The sequence below is a fragment of the Balaenoptera borealis genome, assembly GCF_965194805.1.
Source record: "Balaenoptera borealis genome assembly, chromosome: 5".
Taxonomy (NCBI): Eukaryota; Metazoa; Chordata; class Mammalia; order Artiodactyla; family Balaenopteridae; genus Balaenoptera; species Balaenoptera borealis.
This window is the reverse complement of record NC_138862.1, coordinates 54,633,782-54,651,388: the sequence shown is the minus strand read 5'-3', so window position 1 is coordinate 54,651,388 and position 17,607 is coordinate 54,633,782. Positions and strand designations below refer to the sequence as shown.

Here is a 17,607-nt window from a genome sequence, read left to right as displayed (position 1 = left end):
ATCAAACCTCTCCCGCTTTTCTTTTTCATATTAAGAGTTCTTACCAGTTAACATCAGCAGAAAGGAAATAATTGAGTTTCACCCGGTTTCTCACTCCCTCTGGGAGAGAAACTACAACAGTAAAATATCCAGAAGGGAAGCAATTAGAAGAGGAAGCTAGGGATAATCAAGACTTGACTGTAGGTTTATTGTAATTGTTGAATTATTTACATTCTTTGACTCCTCTTGGACTGAACTGATGTGGTTTGGAGGGTAGAAAGGACATTGGGCAAGGAACCAGGAGGTGCTTCTCTGGATCTCATTCTGCAATTAATTAACTGTGTGTCTTCAGATAAATCACTTCTTTGAGTCTGTTTTCTGATGAGGAAAAAGAGGGAGTGCGATTATATCAATGCTTCTCAAGTTCAAGTTCTCAAGTACTTTGCATCAGATTCACCTGAGATGGTTCCAAAATATAGAGATTCCTGGATCTGACTGGAGGATATAGTGTAGTGGTTGAGCCTGTGGACTCTGTACGGGACTGGGCTTAACCCCCTGCTATGCCACTTACCGACTAGGTGACTTTGAGCAAGTTATTTCAAGCCTGTAATATCTCATTTTTCTCATCTGTAAAGCAGGAATAATAATAACGGTATCTACTCCATATTGTCCCTGGAAGGGTAAAAAGGTATAATACTTTTAAAACATCGACTATATTGCCTGTCTCTAACTAAGCATTCAACAGATGTTATGTTATCATTTGTATAGGCCACAGTATGTATGTATGGGGTGTGTGTGTGTGTGTGTGTGTGTGTGTGTGTGTGTTTGGTGCTGGGTAGGTGCTCCATAAACATCTGTTGAATAAATAAGGGAAGGGTTAGGTTTCTTGTTTGTTTGTTTGTTTTTAAAGCAACATTTTTTGACCTCAGATCTGAAATTCTTTATTAGCCCCAGGAATTATTTCCCCAAGAAAGGTAAAGATAGTTTGAGTGTTGTGTTGTGCTCAATCTTTGTCCTAGTCTTAACTCGCAGACTCATGAGAGCCTCACGATAATTTAAAAAATAATTAAATGATAAAAGTCCCAACAAGTGGGTGAGCTGGGAAAGGCAGGGAATGAGTCTCACGGACCTTGTTGGCTGGATCCAGCCTGCCACTACATAACACAATGACTCTCACCTAGGTGTGCATCTCCATTTTACCTCACAAGATGCGGTGAATTGTCAAAGTCACTGTTATTGCAGTTGATTTTGAATCATAAAAAAAGGCAAGATTCCATTTCCCGTTGTTGACCGAGCAGAAAACTGGGCAATGTAACTTTAAAAAAGCTTGAAAATCAGGGCTATCAAAAACAGAGAGCGAACTTCTATCCCCCATTAACCTACTGATCAAAACATTCCACGTACATTGAACTATGTGTTTTTTTCGATGGTGGTGGCCCCTCGCTGAATACTCAGCTTGTGATTCTCCCTGGTGTTTTTAGTGAGAGGAGTTACCAGTTTAGTACCAACAGAGAGGAAATCGCCTCGGAATCTCTGGAGGTGGCCTCCTAGAAAGATCGCCGGGAGGGGAGGAGTCCTGATTGTCCTGGAAGAAAAGCATGGCCCCATCCGGGAAGTCAAGGCTTGCCGGGAGGCTGGGGTTGGCGGCTTTGAGTCCTGGAGGTGGCAGACGCGGGTAGCGGCCAACCTTGGAGCTGTGGCCTGCGCGGCTGGTGGGGGCTCGGTGTGTGCAAGTGAAAGACGCACAGCCGGACGGACACGCGTGGGCTCCGGCCTCACCCCCATCACGCGCGGGTACGGGGCTGAAACTGACCAGGGGGCCATCCTTCCCTGGCGGGTGCAACGGCCGCCTAAGATCTACTCCTGCACCGACGGGCGCCGCCGGGGGTCGAGAGCCCTGGGCCTTGCAGGGCGCGGCAGCCCCTCCCCTCCGAACCCAGCGCTTCCGCCCGAGACCCGGCAGCGGCCGTGATCGTGGACGTGCCGCGCCTTCCGCCTGCGCCTGGGAGCTGCCGCCGCCCGTCCGCGCCCCTGTGCGCCGCGCCCACAGGCCGCGGGAAGGGAGAGCGTCCGGGCCCGGGGTCCTCCGCCACACGCCGGAGACCCTCTCGGAACTGGACGCTGGGAGGGTTCGGCTAGCCCCGCGTTTCGCTCCCGCCGGGGATGGGCCACTCGGCACCTGCGGCCGCTCGGGAGCGGGGACTCGGCGGGGCTATGACCGGTGGCTGCCGCCAGAGCGAGACTGGAGGGAGAACGGAGCTAGCGGAGCTTCCTTCTTCTCCCAGACTCGCAGCGACACTGGAGGGCCCGACCCCCAGCGCGGACGAGCGGGGACCTCGTAGGGGACCAACTGGATTCCGGATCTCCTGCTGCCACTGGCAGATTGGGGGCGCCAGTACTAGCGCTGTGACCGTGTAGTGGGACTTTTCCGTTGTCGTCCTCTAGACCCTCCGCCGGGAGCGTCTTCCCGCTTAAACATTAAGTCTGGCGTGGAAGACGATTCTCCTCCCTCTTCTCTTCCCTCCCTGCCCCCACTCACCTTCGTTCATCTGTCTCTCGCCTTCTTCCCAAAAGGGCCAAGACAAATATGGACACGGGTGAACAAGTTAGGATACTACAAAGTGTGTGTGTGTGTGTGTGTGTGTGTGTGTGTGTGTGTGTGTGTAGGGAGGTGGTAATGGGGTGGGAGAAAATAAAATAAAATTAGAAATATCTGGGTATGTAACAATAACACACACGTCCCCAGCCTGCTATCCAGTCTCGGCGTCCAAGTGGAGGCAAATTTTACACTTTCAGTCCTAGGAGAAAATTAGCCCGGGGAATCCGGGAGCTTTCTTCTCGATATTTATTTTATTTTTCTGAAGCATATACATATTCCTACCAAATAAGAAGCATCCCCAGCCAGAGAAGTAGCACGCTGTGGGGAGGCCATTCCTGGACACAGTTGAGGCGCTTCCGTGGCCTTTGTCACCTCTACAGCAGAGGTCACTGGACTCTGCTCAAGGTGTTACACGAGGGGGCAGGTGCTTGGGAAGACACCACACAGTGCTCTAATGAACGATCCCATCCCGACTGAGGGCAAATGCTTTTCATAAGGATGAGGTGGATTGGTGCAGGGTGGAAAACATAAACTGAACCTGGGGTGTATCTTGGACGCGCCCCCTCCCCCCTCCCCCCCAGCCTTCACCGAAGCAGCGACACATTCCTCTTCACAGCCCAACATCCTCTCCCTCACTTGCTAACACCTGCATTAAAACGCCGCAGTCGGAGGGGAGTGTCTGCGAAAGGCAGGCTCCCCGAGAGTCCTCTCGCTACTGCGTAGTCATGGAATATTCTTTTATTCAAGAGGCTCTTCTAGTTGATTCTAACGGGGCTCGGGCTACTTTGCCCCTCACCACCGATAGGGGGCGGCAGATGCCCTGCGATGCCCCGGCGACTTGCAGGAAGAGCGTCCTGTTGTCTCTGGGAATCGAGCTTAATGGAACGTGTGGCTTGGAAGGTAGGACCTACCGCCTCTACGTCTATCGCAGCAGCTCCGGGGTCTAGGGTCTCGGACTCTGGGCGCCTCCTGGGGGCCCTCGGGGCTTCCCTGTGCAAGGAGTGAGCGAAGCCCTTTGAAGCCCCAAGCAGTGCCTGTAAACTCAGCGTACAGCATAAATAAATACATTCAGATGTATGCGAACGTTATGATTAATACGATATATAGACGTTTGAAAGTGTTACAAAATCGATTGAAGCTCTTGATTTTTTTTCTTTTTTTCTCAGTTCTCTCACTAAACAAGACAATTGGAAAGTACGGCTACCGCAGTCTGGATTCTGGTGGCGGTAGGGTCTGCTCAATTGCTTTGAATTTTAAAAGGGTTTCTCTCAGAAGTTGGGAACTACTGTTCAGCCATAAAGTCGTCAGATTAGTGTGGTAAAGGTTCCGAGGCATCTAGGAAGGGAAACAGGGTGGACTCGGCGGGCTCGGCCAGGGCGTGTGTCTGCGAGCGCGGCGAGGCGTCTGCGGCTGAGCCCTGTTCCGAGAGCGCGGCGCTGTGCCGGCGCGGATTGGTCCAGACCCAGAGGGATTCGCTACCGGCCGGATTTTCCTGAAAACCTACCTCGCTGGGTAACCCCAGTCCTTGAGTTTTCACAATTGTCAAAGAGGCATTATGTGTCTTCCTCAAAGCCATATTCCCTCAGAAATGAGAACTTCCCCCCACCCCGCAAGGTAAAAAGTACATATGTGGAGCAGTAATTTGTTTTCGAAGAAAAGAAAAATCCAAAAAAAGTTTGAAAAATTGGAAGACTGGCTATTACAGTCATCTCTAAATAGCTTTTGACAAGCGATAGCTTCTAGGTTTTCCAAATGAAAAAGTACGTAATAGTAGCAAGGTTGTGTCCTTACTCTATAAATCTCATGCACAATTAAAAACTCTGATTAATACCTAAAATACCTTTGGAAGGTAGGGAAGAATTGCAGTTTTTATCTGTAGACATTATCACAACACGGGGCTAAGATGTTAATTTTAATTATGGACAAAGCATATTGGTGTTATCTACTTTAAATGTTTTTCCAATACTGTAACAGATTCTAGAAGTGCAGCTGTAACTACTAAAGAAGGGAAGAATTTCAACAGCACACTTAATTGTCAGAAATTTCATTAACGTGGGAAGTCCATAACATGTTGTAAGAATATAGAATCTTCCCAAAATAATGATGAATATTAATTAAGGTACTATAAAATTTGTAGGAAAATGTTAAATTTGTATTTGAGAAGAATGAGGAAGAATTAAGAAGAGAAGGAAAAGACTGACCTGTCCAGGTGAGGAAAAGAAAGCTAATAAGTCTGGGTAGGGAATTTCCAAATTGGGTTCAAAATCCTAAGACAAACCAGAGGCCCTGCTGTTCCTGTGGATAGTCATTCCTATAGCTGTTGAACCAGGAGATCTGGCTCACCTTGGAATCTGAGAATGCAGATAGTTCTTTGTGTCTGAAGACAAACCTGAACAATTTTAAATTTGCCAAGGACCAGCACTATTTACCTTCAAATGTATGTATTAAACAACTGCACAAGAAGCATGGAAACATGTTTTATTCCATGTTTTACACGTGGTAAAAATTGCACCAAGGGCCAACCACGAAAGATTTCTTAAAAAAATTTTTTCTGGTCACAAGTTATCAATACTACAAAATATTGATAATATCAACTTTTAAAACAGTGTATTGATGTGTAACACAACGTGGCTTATTTACTTTATAATGATGCTGTCATTTTGTGTGCCACACAGCAGCTTTACAAGGCAGATGTCATTAGTTCCATTTTGCATATAAGGAAATTGAGGTTCAAAGAGCCTAAGCTATTTGCCTAAATTCACAAAGCTATTAACTAGAAGGCTACTTTCTGATTCTAGAGCCCAGGCTTTTTAACACTATCTTGCCGCAAACCCTAAGACTGCGGTATATCCCTATAAGGGACAAATTCTTGGACTCTCAGATATCTGGTGATTGAGCAAAAATGGGCAAACTCATTACTATCACAATTTGAGTGACCAAAAACCCAAAACTAAATTAAAAACAAAAACACCCAACATGCTGCAGAAAATCTCAGCCTCCAAATCATTTATGGAGGTAATAATGTATAGGGAGGAATCCACACCTATTTTAAAATTTCAAAAATCTAAACAGAAATTTCATGATTACTCTAGATAGAATAACTAAAATTCCATTTTTTTTTGCTTTACCTGACATTATTACATGGATACAGAGTTGTATCCATGTAAGTTTCCATGGCTGTATCCAAATAAATTTTCTATTTATTTTTCAATCTAAAAGAGGAAAATGAATTAACTGTTACTCAAATGTAGTTTGTTTGCTAGATAATATCTTTAATTACATTAGGTTCATGGAGGGTAGTAAATGATAATAAATATTAAAAAGGAGACTTTGGACATGAAAAGGAACCACTGGTACATGGTAAAATCTCATATAATACAGTTAGTTATTCTGTGTTAGTTATTAGTTCTGCCACTTAACGGTAGGTCTCTGATTATGAAGGAGTTTTGCTGCATTTGGGATTTTATATTGCATTTCCACAAGTACCATACATTGGTATGTAAAGAACACTAGTGTAAATTGGTTATATTTAAATAATTAATACCATTCATTTGGGGCCTTGAAAGATTTCCAGAAAGGAGTATGTTTGGATATGATGTGATAACTGGTCAGGCAGAGCAGTTTCCCTAGCTCCTCCTGATTGCTCCTTTTTCTCTAGTCCAACAATTCTCAAATATTTTAGTCTCAGGACCCCTCAAAACTTTTGCTTAAAAAAAAAAAAACAACTTTTGCTTATGTGGGTTGCATCTGTTGAGACTCATTGTATTAGAAATTAAAATTGGAAAAACGTTTAAAATATTTGTTACCTAAGTTATAATAATAATCAGCCCATTACATGTTAACATAAATGACATATTTTAATGAAAAATAGCAAAATTTCCCAAAACAAAAAACAAATTGAGAAAAATGTTGTTTTACATTTTTTTAAAAATAAATTTATTTATTTATTTTTGGCTGTGCTGGGTCTTTGTTGCCGTGCAGGCTTTCACTAGTTGTGTTGAGCGGGGGCTACTCTTCATCGGGGTGCGCAGACTTCTCACTGCGGTGACTTCTCTTGTTGCAGAGCACGGGCTCTAGGCGCACGGGCTTCAGTAGTTGTGGCACACAGGCTCAGTAGTTGTGGCTCACGGGCTCTAGAGAGCAGGCTCAGTAGTTGTGATGCACAGGCTTAGTTGCTCCGCAGCACGTAGGATCTTCCCAGACTAGGGCTCGAACCCATGTGCTTTGCATTGGCAGGCAGATTCTTAACCACTGTGCCACCAGGGAAGTCCTTGTTTTACATTTTATAAAGCTCTTTAATATCTACCTGGATTTCATAGTTAGCTGAATCCAAGCAGCTGGATTCTCACATTTGCTTCTGCAGTCCATCTATTGTGATACAGTGTATAGTTTGAAGTATATGAAGAAAATCTGGCTTCCAAGATATATGTAGTTGGAAAAGGGAAATGTATTTAAATAGCTTTTCCGATAATTATGGATAGTCTTTAATACTACTCTAAAATTCTTCAAGTGGTAATTTTTAAAAAGTTAGTTGCAATGTGGAATCAAAATCCATATCAATAAACTTTTCATACTCTGTGCCATTAAAACCTATTGGTCTATTGGATGGACTTTTTTTTTTTTTTTTTTAATATTGGCTATATTCCCTGTGCTGTATACTATATCCTTGTGACTTATTTATTTTATACATAGTCGTTTGTACCTTTTTTTTTTTTAATTTATTTATTTATTTATTTATGGCTGTGTTGGGTCTTCGTTTCTGTGCGAGGGCTTTCTCTAGTTGCGGCAAGTGGGGGCCACTCTTCATCGCGGTGCGCGGGCCTCTCATTATCGTGGCCTCTCTTGTTGCGGAGCACGGGCTCCAGACACGCAGGCTCAGCAATTGTGGCTCACGGGCCCAGTTGCTCCGCGGCATGTGGGACCTTCCCAGACCAGGGCTCGAACCCATGTCCCCTGCTTTGGCAGGCAGATTCTCAACCACTGCGCCACCAGGGAAGCCCCTGGGTGGACTTTTTACTCATGCATGATTTGTAATATTATACACTGATCATTTGGAGACTTTGCTTCACTGAGTTATGCAGATCTTCCAAATGTTGACTCATTTCATCATACAATATCAAAAATATCATCTTCCTTAATTTTATCACTGTTTGCATCAGGAAACATTTTACATATTAGGATACAAGTTTTCCAAAATTCTAATTTTTGTTTGAAAGTTCAAATTTTAACATTGGCAAGAAATACTGTTGGTTGTTTTCCTTGAAGAACACTCACTTTGTTTATTTCTGAGAAAATATCTGTCAAATACTCAAGTCTGAAAAACCATACTTTGTCAGTTGTTCTTTCAAATAAAAATGCTACTCCGTGAGAAAAGTGGCTAGTTCAGCTTGAAACTCAGTTGCACCAGTGCTTTTCCTCAAGACAACCATTGTACTTCTATCTGTAGCAGAAGCACTTTATGTATCCCACCCATTTTGTCCCACAGATTAAAAAGACATGCCCTGAAGGGTCAGGATTTAATAAAATTAATAATTTCACTGCTTTCTCAGAGACATTTGTAAGTGAAAATGACTTTCTTCTCCTCCTTCTTCTCCTCTTCCCTTTTTTTATTTTATTTTAATACACGTGTGTGGTGGTGAAGAATATAGTGACTATCACTACAGCTTGATGCCACTGCCTTGCTTTTACCCTGTGAAAAAGGTAAATAACATCTTAATATTATCATGAAACTAGCTGTAACCTCACAGAACCCCTGAAAGAGTCTTGGGGACCTCCAGGGTTCTGTGGACCCCACTTTGAGAACCACTTTTCTAGTCCTAGATCAGTTTTTATTTGGATCACTCACTTGCAGTTTTACTGTATGCTGCCTTATGTTATTAGTGATCTTCTGTTGTCTGTAAACCTAATCTCCCTGATTAGGAACTGTATCATTTATGTAGTTGTATCTTTTTTTTTTTTTTTTAATTTAACTAATTTATTTATTTATTTATGGCTGTGTTGGGTCTTCGTTTCTGTGCGAGGGCTTTCTCTAGTTGTGGCAAGCGGGGGCCACTCTTCATCGCGGTGCGCGGGCCTCTCACTATCGCGGCCTCTCTTGTTGCGGAGCACAGGCTCCAGACGCGCACGCTCAGTAGTTGTGGCTCACGGGCTTAGTTGCTCCGCGGCATGTGGGATCTTCCCAGACCAGGGCTCGAACCCGTGTCCCCTGCATTGGCAGGCAGATTCTCAACCACTGCACCACCAGGGAAGCCCTATGTAGTTGTATCTTGATGTCTGTTGAAGTGCCTGGCACTCAGTACAATTAAAGTTTGTTGATGTTTGATTGACACATTGGAATTAGTGGTTCATGTACACTCTTATGTTATCACATACCACATTCTAGTTGGTTTTGCTTTTTACTTATGTTACTCAGTGAGGATGATGGTTTGGGGGAATACATTTATTCAGAGAAAGGAAAGAAGCATTTGTCATGATATGTTATCATTTTTCCAAACAGTTAGCATCAATTGGCAGCCATGTTCATGTATGTGTTGTATTTTAGCTATTCCATTGCTAGTACTTAGGACATGACTTATCATAACCAGTGTGTAAGAATTCAAGTCCAGTTTGTGATGCATTCAAAATATTGCAAGGATTGCTTCCAACAGTAAAGGGCTTGTGCAATTTGTATGAACAAGCTGAAAAGCACAGCTGAGCTTTGGACAGTTCATTAGTTCTATTCCTTTGGGTCATTGCAAGACTTCTTAAATATGTAAGGAAGTTCTGTTGCCTGGGCAATCACAAATCCATCTACTGTAAATAGCACAATTCCTGTATTTCAAACTCTTCACACCCTCCGTCTTTACTATTGTAAAGTGTACAGTGGCAGAATCATCCCTAATCCAACAAAGGGAAGTGAAATTGTGCAGGGGATTTATTGCTGGAACCAATACCTCATTTTCATATTACTTCTCTTTTTGTAGTTAAATTTGCTGAGAATAACTCATCAAGTGTGTGATTCAGTGGTATTAAAAAGAGGCCAAGAAAGTAGGTAAGGATCCACAGTTTACATTTCTTTTAACATGATTAAGATTTAGATTTGAACTTGCTGAGTAGTAGGCATATTCACACAAAGTTCCCCATAAAGTAGCATATCCATTGTCAACGCTCACTATTAATCCCTTCCAGGAGAGAGGTCCAAAAAAGCAGCCTCTAGCCACACATGAAATGTGGGTAGTGCAACTGAGGAACTTGATTGTTAATTTTATTTAATTCTAATTCACTTAAATTCAAATTTGAAAACAGATTCTCAATTCAGTTATAGGAAAATTTAATTATGTTTGGAAAAATTTATGAATGTTAACCAACTCTTTCAACAGTAAATTTATGAAATCTAAACACCAGTCAAGTATTTCCAATGAAAATTTATCAACTAAATTGAGATATGCTGCAAATGTTTTGCATTTGCATTTCACTAATAATTAGCGCTGATGAGCATCTTTTCATGTGCCTGTTGGCCATCTGTATGTCTTCTTTGGAGAAATGTCCATTTAGGTCTTCTGCCCATTTTTCTATTGAGTTGTTTGCTTTTTTGTTATTGAGTTGTATGAGCTGTTTGTATATTTTGGAAACTAAGCCCTTGTCGGTCCCATCATTTGCGAATATTTTCTCCCAGTCCATAGGTTGTCTTTTCATTTTGTTGATGGTTTCCTTTGCTGTGCAAAAGCTTAAAAGTTTGATTAGGTCCCATTTGTTTATTTTTGCTTTTATTTCTTTTGCCTTGGGAGACTAACCTAAGAAAACATTGGTATGATTTATATCAGAGAAAGTTTGCCTGTGTTATCTTCTAGGAGTTTTATGGTGTCATGTCTTATATTTAAATCTTTAAGCCATTTTGAGTTTATTTTTGTGTATGGTGTGAGGAAGTGTCCTAACTTCATTGATTTACATGTGGCTGTCCAACTTTCCCAGTATCACTTGCTGAACAGACTGTCTTTTCCCTATTGTATATTCTTGCCTCCTTTGTTGAAGATTAATTGACCATAGGTGTGTGGGTTTATTTCTGGGCTCTCTATTCTGTTCCATTGATCCATATGTCTGTTTTTGTGCCAGTACCATGCTGTTTTGATGACTGTAGCTTTGTAGTATTGTCTGAAGCCTGGGAGGGTTATGCCTCCAGCTTTGTTCTTTTTCCTCAGGATTGCTTTGGCAATTCTGGGTCTTTTATGGTCCCATATAAATTTTAGGATTAGTTTTTCTAGTTCTGTGAAAAATGTCATGGGTAATTTGATAGGGATCACATTAAATCTGTAGATTGCTTTGGGTGGTATGGCCATTTTAACAATATTAATTCTTCCAATCCAAGGGCATGGGATATCTTTCCATTCCTTTGAATCGTCTTCAATTAAGGAATCATTTTTTTTGAAATGTATGTTGCATATGATGTTTCTGCTTTCCCATTAGTATACGTGGTTTAAACATGGAATTGAAATAAGGGTTTTTAATGGTTTAAAAACAACTCTTTTTAAAATGTCATATTGTTATAGAAAATTTGAAAATACAATCAGGTATTTTATTTATTTATTATTTTTTAAAAACTTATTTATTTTATTTATTTTTATTTTTGGCTGCGTTGGGTCTTCATTGCTGTGCATGGGCTTTCTCTAGTTGTGGTGAGCGGGGGGCTGCTCTTCGTTGCGGCAGGCGGGCTTTTCATTGTGGTGGCTTCTCTTGTTGCAGAGCACGGGCTCTAAGTGTGCGGGCTTCAGTAGTTGTGGCTTGCGGGCTCTAGAGCGTAGGCTCAGTAGTTGTGGTGCACGGGCTTAGTTGCTCTGCGGCATGTAGGATCTTCCCAGACCAGGGCTCGAACCTGTGTCCCCTGCATTGGCAGGCGGATTCTTAGGCACTGCGCCACCAGGGAAGTCCTACAATCAGGTATTTTAAAAAAGAAAAGAAATTAACCATAGTATTACCACTCAAAAAAAAAAAATCAATTAACAATATGTTGTCAGTCTCTTCTCTCTCTGTATATAAGTATACATTCTGATTATTCTGTAATATAGCTTAATAACTCTCTTTAATCTTTTTATAAATACTTGAGCATTTTCCAATGTAATTATTTTTGAAACTGAATAAGTAACTGTATAGTATTAACTATTTATTTTACCAGTCCCCACCATGATTATTCTTATATATAAATTTCTTTTGTATCTTGATTATTCTTTTTGGACATACAGGACCATGGCCTAAGGAATTGCTGGGTCAAAGAATAAGCACATTAAGACTTTGGATATATATTGGCAAACTGTTATTCAAAAAAGGTTACATATGATAGTACCCTTTTTGCAACACCCTTTATGAAACCAGGTATTACAATTTTTAAAATATTCATTGATTTTAGAGGCAAAAACTTGCTCTTTTAATCTGTTTTTGATTCCTAATGAGATTAAACATTTCATATTGTATATTGAACATGAATATTTCTTTTGACTTGTCTATTCATGACCTTTGCTCATTTTTTGCTATATAGATATTTATCTTATTTGTAAGGTATCTTTAGATATAAAGATATTAAACCTTTACCTGCCATTAATGTTGAAAATTATTTTTCCAAGTTTGCTATTTGCCTTTTAATTATATTTATGATGCTTTTAACAGAGATACTTTACATTTTTGTTAACCCACACATCAATCTTTTTTCTTTATTGTGTCTTCTTTATCTACATTACAATTCAATAAATATTCACTTATTTTTTTTAAATACACCTTTATTTAAAAAAATAGTTCACTCTATTTGGGCTTTATTTTTGTGTATTATGAGGTAAGAGATATAATTTTATTGTTTTTTCAAATAGTTAACCAATTGTTCTATCATCATTTATTAAATAAGCAATTTTCCCCACATAAAATAATAACATATGCTAAATTCTCATCTATCCTACTATCTGTTTCTGCTCCATTCATCTATTCTTCTTTTCACTGAGATTTTAATTTATACAATTATAAATTAATCTGGGGAAATAACATCTTTGTAATTGTCAAATTACTTTAGAAGATAAAAATAACAGGAGGTTTTGTGTATGTGTCCTTTCCAGTTGGTCTATGTAATTCATATTTTGTGACATTTCACGGTAATTATACTTAAAAAAAAACTTTGTTTTGGAAAAGTACTTGATGGCATTGTCTGATAATAGGGAATGGATTTTGAATAAAGAGAAAACTGAAAGAGGGCACTGTAGGTATTGCTAATAGTACATAAAAGTAATTGGCAACTTACAATGGACTTTCTAAGTGAGGCAAAAGTAAACCAATGAAGAGAGGAGGAAGATGGGAAAAACGATAGGGAAAAAGTATAAGCACAAAGAAAAGTAATTTTAATAATAATAGTAATAAAAATTAGATCAAGAATAGATTATGAAAAAGAGAGCTGAATTTATAAAAGAAAAAAGAGCAGAGAGAGAGAAATGGAGAGAGAGAGAGAAAAGTTGGTACAGAACTGCTTATAATTTTTATGTTAACCCATAAATGAAGGAGGAACTAAAATGTAAAGGGGAAAAAAAAACCTTCTAGTTTAGAAGCCTCAATATATACATTTAAGGAAATATTTTTTGTAATATGTACAAATTGTTCTGGAATTATTTTTTAAAACCATGTACCTAGATGTTTTTATATATATTTTATTATTTGAGCACAGAAAATATTTTAGAGCCTGTTCTTCATGCTTCATAATTTAATATCTGCAAAGCCTTGGTTTTATTAAAGTTATTTTTATTTGATGGATAATTGTGAATTCTCTTCCATTTATTATTTATGGGCAGCTTTTTACTGTAATGTTTAGTTGTTTGGAAAAAAACTAATAAGTTAAAAAGGTATACAGAAATAGATTACTAATATTTAGATATGGGAAAAATAACAGGATAATTTACAGCTGTGTTTAAAGAAAGGGAAGTGTAAAGTTTGGATTTAAAGGGAACCCGATGAGAATGCAATTGCAGATTCCCGCATTTCTCCCTGAAGGTGGCAGTATTTCAGTGACTAAAAACTGACGACAAACCGAATAACTACCAGGAGCTCTCAGAGATCTATGAAGGTATCATTTTGTGACTAGAAAGTCCCTTCAGCAAGATTTTTCTGTTTCTTGGTTTGAGTCATATGCCCATAGGGACACATGCTGCTTGTCTGCTAGCCAGTGACTCCTTAGGATGAGGACTCTGGAGGGTAGGGTAGAATTTTAGTTGCCCAGATATTGGGGGAAAATATTTGTTGGCATTTGAGAGAGAGAAAGAGAGAAAGAGACAGAGAGAGAGAAAATAGAAATATGTTATTAAATTTAGAATTTAGTGCCAAGTAGAAAATGTAGAGAGACAAGAAGCAGAATGATGGTTTTACAATTGTCAGCTACCATCTTTAATGGGTAAGTGGCTGTTTAATTCATACTGTTATTTTTCTTAAAGGACAAGATTTTCCAAGTGTTTGGTAGATATAATGACTATATAAACACAACTTTATTTTTGTCAGTAATTAACACATTGCCGGAAGTATTAAGAGCATTAACAAATTTTGGAATAAATATACTAACAGTCAAAAGAAAATGAATTTTATACGTTTTGAGCAGCAAATTCTGAGGAGAACATGTACATGTATATGTTATACGTATTAATTAACTAACATGGAGAGGTGAATACACATAAGCAACAAAAGTAAATACAGATGAGCAAAACTGATCTAAAAAGTGTGTCAAACTGGTAGTACTATTTAATTTTATTATGCTATTTTATGATGATATTTTAAATAACTGATAAACATTAACAGTATTTATTGATGTTTGGGATTTAATTCATCATTTATTTTGATTGGTCAAGACCACATTAAACTTTTTTTTTTCATTCATAAATGACATTTGGTATATTATAGATGTGGCACTAATAGGAGTGGGGAAAGGATGGTTGACACAGTTTGATATGCGTATGAGGACAATGAAACTTGACTTTCAACCTCATACTCCATCATTACCTGTGTGCCACAGGTAATGCCATCATTACCTGTGTGCCACACACACATTAGAAAATTTCTTGCATTTGGACACATGACATAAGAATGTTCATAGAAATACTGTGTGTGAGAGTAAAATATTTTAAAATCAAAACAAGTCCATAAAGAGTAGAATGAAGAGAGAAAGTGTGGAATGTTTATCCACTGAAATACTATAGTGCCATGAAAATGAATGTTACAGCATGGATTAATCTCAAACATAATGTTAAAAAATTTGGTTACAGAAAAAGAAAAATATGATTCTACTTATACAAAATAAAAATGTGCAAAACTAAAAATATATTGTTCAAAGATGTAAACATATAGAACTATAGAAAAATAAGGAACTGATAAATGCAAAAATCAAAAGAGTGGATACCTCTGGGGAAGAAGGACGGGATGAGGAAAGGCACTGAACAATAATAGTGTATTGTTCTTTTTCTTAAATCAGGTGGTAGATGCTAGATAGTCCTTGTATTCTGATTATTCTCTCGTATCTATTCACAATAGAAATGTAACAAATAACACATTGGCTCAATACCAAAGGGCCAAGTTTGAACTCAATATTCAGATGAAGTCAAAACCAAAGCTGGGGTCACCATCACAGAATGAAATTCTTGAGACAAGGATACATCTGAAAATTTTTCCACAAAATAAATTGAATCATCACTTTGATCTTACTGCTTAAAATATTACTTCTCAAATGTTTGACGTTGGCATTATAGTGCAGAAATAATCATTTCCTAGCTCTGTTGACTGCCAGATTGCTCCTATGTGTGGTCAGTGTACCACACACTGACAATATCAAATAGGTTAGCAAAAGGGGAAGATATTTTTTGCCAACTTTAGTCAGAATAGGCTACCGCTGATAGTAATGTTGCCCTTCCACTCCAGTAGCAACTGGATTCAAGTCATGTCTTCTCTGCACCTTCTGGACTTAAAGCTTTGGACAATAGTAATTATGCAGTTTCATTGATGCCACCTCACAAACAGAATCTCTGTGCCTTGCTTGAAGAAGACACTTTCTGAACATTTTCAGAAGCAAAGGAATTATTTTGCTCTCACTTATTTTTTTTTAATTTTTAATATTATGCATGAACTTACTACTTTAATTTGCCCTTAAACCTTGGATCTAAAACTGAAGGCCACATTAAACTTAAAATGGAATGGCTGATTTGTAGTATTGTCTGATACTTAAAATATCTGGATTATAGTTCTTACAAAGGAAGTTGAAATGACAAAGCCCCAAAGGATGCTGGGAATTGTAATCCTCTGAAAGTTGTTATCAGGAATGGAAACTGATTCTGGACTAGCATCAGAATGATATTTTATTCAGTTTATGATATTTTATTTTATTTTATTTTATCTTTTTTCAACATTTTAAAATCTTTATTATTATTTGACTCTCAGAAGCACTTTGAAAACTTTAGACTTACTCCATGGATACTGCCTTTCCACAAAATATTTATGGAATTGCTTTTGTTCCTTAACATACTATTTTGCATGCACATACTAGTTTCATTGAATTCTTTTTTTTTTTTACAGCAGGTTCTTATTAGCTATTTTATACATATTAGTGTATACATGTCAATTCCAATCTCCCAATTCATCACACCACCAGCCCCCCACCCCCCCACCCCCGCTTTCCCCCTTTGGTGTCCATACGTTTGTTCTCTACATCTGTGTCTCTATTTCTGTCTTGCAAACCGGTTCATCTGTACCATTTTTCTAGATTACACATATATGCATTTATATACGATATTTGTTTTTCTCTTTCTGACTTACTTCACTCCATATGACCGTCTCTAGGTCCATCCTCGTCTCTACAAATGACCCAATTTCGTTCCTTTTTATGGCTGTGTAATATTCCATTGTATATATTACCACATCTTCTTTATCCATTTGTGTGTCAATGGGCATTTATGTTGCTTCCTTGACCTGGGTATTGTAAATAGTGCTGCAATGAACATTGGGGTGCATGTGTCTTTCTGAATTTTGGTTTTCTCTGGGTTTATGCCCAGTAGTGGGATTGTTGGGTCATATGATAATTCTATTTTTAGTTTTTTAAGGAACCTCCATACTGTTCTCCATAGTGGCTGCATCAATTTACATTCCCACCAACAGTGCAAGAGGGTTCCCTTTTCTCCACACCCTCTCCAGCATTTGTGGTTTGTAGATTTTCTGATGATGCCCATTCTAACTGGTGTGAGGTGATACCTCAGTGCAGTTTTGATTTGCATTTCTCTAATAATTAGTGATGTTGAGCAGCGTTTCATGTGCCTCTTGGCCATCTGTATGTCTTCTTTGGAGAAATGTCTATTTAGGTCTTCTGCCCATTTTTGGATTGGATTGTTTGTTTTCTTAATATTGAGCTGCATGAGCTGTTTATATATTTTGGAGATTATTCCTTTGTCCGTTGATTCGTTTGCAAATATTTTCTCCCATTCTGAGGGTTGTCTTTTCATCTTGTTTATAGTTTCCTTTGCTGTGCAAAAGCCTTTAAGTTTAATATGGTCCCATTTTGTTTATTTTTGTTTTTATTTCCATTACTCTAGGAGGTGGATCAAAAAAGATCTTGCTGTGATTTATGTCAAAGAGTGTTCTTCCTATGCTTTCCTCCAAGAGTTTTATAGTGTCTGGTCTTACATTTAGGTGTTTAATACATTTTGAGTTTACTTTTGTGTATGGTGTTAAGAAGTGTTCTAGTTTCATTCTTTTACATATAACTGTCCAGTTTTCCCAGCACCACTTATTGAAGAGACTGTCTTTTCTCCATTGTATATCCTTGCCTCCTTTGTCATAGATTAGTTGACCATAGGTGCGTGGGTTTATCTCTGGGCTTTCTATCCTGTTCCATTCATCTATATTTCTGTTTTTGTGCCAGTACCATATTGTCTTGATTACCATAGCTTTGTACTATAGTCTAAGGTCAGGGAGTCTGGTTCCTCCAGGCCCGTTTTTTCCCCTCAAGATTGCTTTGGCTATTTGGAATCTTTTGTGTCTCCATACAAATTTTAAGA

The 17,607-nt window shown here is 38.8% G+C and overlaps 1 protein-coding gene across 1 annotated transcript in view; it reads left to right on the top strand.

Moving 5' to 3' along the window:
• Positions 1-17,607, top strand: part of LOC309629284 (uncharacterized protein) — a 1,158,831-nt gene that overhangs the window by 84,597 nt on the left and 1,056,627 nt on the right. Inside the window, exons 3-4 of the mRNA XM_082393108.1 lie at positions 3,745-8,502; positions 8,823-9,608. The gene's annotated coding sequence lies outside the window, so the exon portion shown is untranslated. The remainder of the gene's footprint in view (positions 1-3,744; positions 8,503-8,822; positions 9,609-17,607) is intronic.